This window comes from Brassica napus, unplaced genomic scaffold (genome assembly GCF_020379485.1).
Source record: "Brassica napus cultivar Da-Ae unplaced genomic scaffold, Da-Ae ScsIHWf_405;HRSCAF=630, whole genome shotgun sequence".
Taxonomy (NCBI): Eukaryota; Viridiplantae; Streptophyta; class Magnoliopsida; order Brassicales; family Brassicaceae; genus Brassica; species Brassica napus.
Window position 1 is genome coordinate 60,001 of NW_026016483.1, and position 3,343 is coordinate 63,343.

The following is a 3,343-nucleotide window of genomic DNA, read 5'->3' on the forward strand; positions in this document are numbered from 1 at the left end:
GAGCTCATGCAAGGCGCCACACATCCTCACACATGTCGATCAGCATGCTTCGGTTCCATGCGTCGCGACATCTCGTGCTTGGCGATCCACCTCGTGCTTCTACATGTCAAGCTGCATGTGCAGCTTCCATGCACGGCGACACCTCGAGCTTCTCTTGACACTAAGGTGGTTAGACAGTTGCCACCACGTTCTTATCCCTTAGATCAAGCCACCTCGAGCTTCTCGGTTCCTTTGCGCGATTTCGACCCTTCTTGTGAATTTCTGACCCGCGATCAATCCCGAATATTTTTCCGCTCCCATTCTGATTCTCTGAATATTTTTAATAAACTACAGATGATTTTTGATATCCTTTAAAAATATTTCCCGAGCCTCCGGCTTCCTCAAAGAATTTCGTAATACCGAAATTAGGGTTTTTGCCCAACTTCGGGTTTTCCCGTCGTGCTTCAATCCCGTCGTGCTTGCTTCCCGTCCTGCTTAATTCCCGTCCTGCTTCCGACTTATAATATCTTCAGAATAATATTTTACTGATACGAAGATATTCCGAGAAAACTTCGCGATGAAGAAACGTCAATCTTCAAAAACGTCGAGCTTCTAAACCGTCGTGCTTCAAAAATGTGATTCTTCCAAAACTGCCGTCTAATCAATCTAAGACATTTCTAACAATGGTAGAGCAGCTTATCTCAACTCATGCTTCACTCACGATTCATTCTTCGACCTTCTCGTACTTCAAATTTCCCGATCGATCTGTATTGCCCGCGACTCAACCAGAAAGTTGATTCTCGACCAATCTTCTATTTTCTTCGATCCATGTTAAGTCTTAAGTGATCAAAACTTAACATTCCTTCAATTGCTTTGATTCCCAAAAGCTCGGCTCTGGATTCTGACTTTTGCTCTCTCGACCATTTTATCCCAAAGGGCGGGTTATCACATTCTCCCCCCCTTAATAGAATTCGTCCTCGAATTCTTAGTTGCGCAATTGCTTAGCTTCACGAAATGTTCCTCCTTGATGTGTAGTGATGATGTTCAGCTTTTGAATAACTTCGTCTTGCGGTCTTGGTCATAAGATATGGTTCTTTGCTGGCTCGCCTTTCTCTCGGTTTCTTTAGGTCTCCATGAACACTTTGGATTTTGAACTTGCTCCACCTTGATAACAACTCCTCCATAACTCCTAATTACATAACTTTGTCTTGATCACTAGATGTGCTTCTTTATCGGTTGGCCTTAGATATCTCCCCTTGATTTCTTCAGTCTTCTTCTAGATTTTCTGATTCTGAACTCGCTCCATCTTAATACATCTCCATGCATTTCCTCGGTCTTGAATCCTTTCATTTCTTCACTTCTTGATTTCTCATGCTTCACTTAATCTCAACTTGTCTTCATAACTCTTTACTTTGCTTGCCCATGTCCCTTTGTGTATACTGTCTAAAGTCGCCATAATCGTCTTCATATCTCTTCACTCTGCCTTTCACTGTCCCTTGAGTGTCCTTCCCAATGTCACCACAATCATCTTCATAAATCTTCACTTGAATGATCACTGCGTCTTCTTCTTAGTTTTTACTTTGCTGCCCAACTAATTTCCCATGATACGATCTTGCCAATCTGCGCCTCTGATTACTCCAACCATTTCCTCGATCTCTCATTTCCCAGATACTGATGAAGTCCTTTCCCAACGAAGTCTTGTTTCTTCCCATCTGTCCAGTCCATACCACAGCCCAGTTCTCTGAATCTGTCTCTCCTCTTTCGCTTCGGGTTTGGGTTTGGCCTCGAACTCCCTCCACTTTAAGGTTTTCATCCCTTAAAGTTCCGATCAACAAACACACTTACTCGCTGCAACTCAAAAGAACACCTAACATGCAAGTTAGTAGACAATTAATCAAATAATCTACTAACCTAGCAAATACTAACAATGCAACCTAACCGCAATTCTAACCAGCAACCTAACAGTTCTACCCAAGCAACCTAACAGTTCTAGATTCCACTATCTCAATCCTAATTTCCTAAAACCACAAATCCTATCGCTGGACGTGACCGGTTTCCCTAATGCCTTTTGTGACTCTTTTGACTCGATAAATATTTAAAACCGATTAAATCATGAGTTCCGGAAGCATGGACGAAACCATGCTCTGATACCACCTCTGTAACACCCCCGAACCGTCCTAGACATAGGTCGACCCACCGGCCAACAATCAAACAAGAACATGACCGACGGACGACCCACACCAAGGGTTGGAGATGAAAGGCCAACCGGCCAGCCAACAATCAAACAAGAACATGACTGACCGTCCAACCCAACACCATGGTCCGGAAGCGCTACGTGACGGGCTAGGGACAATCCGGTCAGAGTCACAAACTTTACTCCACGACCTAGACCAGTTCATCCACTAACTCGTCCCGCTGCGTCAAGGCATAAGGCTTTGCAACCCGTACCTAGAGTTAGCGTTTTCCGTTAGATCGAGGCCTAAGGCTTTTCAACCCGTACTACGACCTAACGTTGTGTTAGACCGGACTAGTCAAATATCAGAGTACTCATGAAGCGCATATAAAACAATTACTTTATTGATTCGAGAAATATCCATACATTGATATAATTCGAGACCGGTCCCGGCCTAATGCCAAATCGAGTCAACTAAACACAAATCCACAATACCGTTTACAAAAGGCATGAAAATCTACACCGGCGGTCCTAACGTCCAGCACCAAGCTATCCGATCATCCTTACCTAAAGCGACCTGCAAAAAGGACAACGGAGTTGGATGAGTAACCTAGTGTTACTCAGTGAGCTGGCGGCCTCTACCCGCAACCTAGACTCTACCCAGACAACCCAAAATAACAATCAATCTAGCCCTAGCATGCAATAAAAGCTAAGGCTAAGCAAACCGTTACTAAGTTAGACTTGGCCTCCTGCCATGATCTAGCTTCAAGTAACGGGAACCTGCATTAAAACAAGTCAACAAGCAATCCCTAGTTAACCATATATACGCCTGAGTTCAGTACTCATGTAGTGTTAGACACTTAGACTATACAAGTATCATTAATCGATCGACCAACAATCAAACAAGAACATGATCGGCCAACCAATGATACCGCATAGCTTTAATATCCACCACCCTTCACAAGCAATCACTCAAACACATACAGGCCAACGTCAGGCCTACACTAACAAAATACACATCAAGCCTAATCCGGTACCTAAACCAGACTTAGGACTTAATGTCAGAACCTGCAAGCAAATCAATCAACCACAATCACAATAATAACTATGAACTACGACTCGATCTAACTCGTAACACCGTATATCGGTGCTACACTAACTCGAGGGTTCCATAACCCTCTACGACACTCT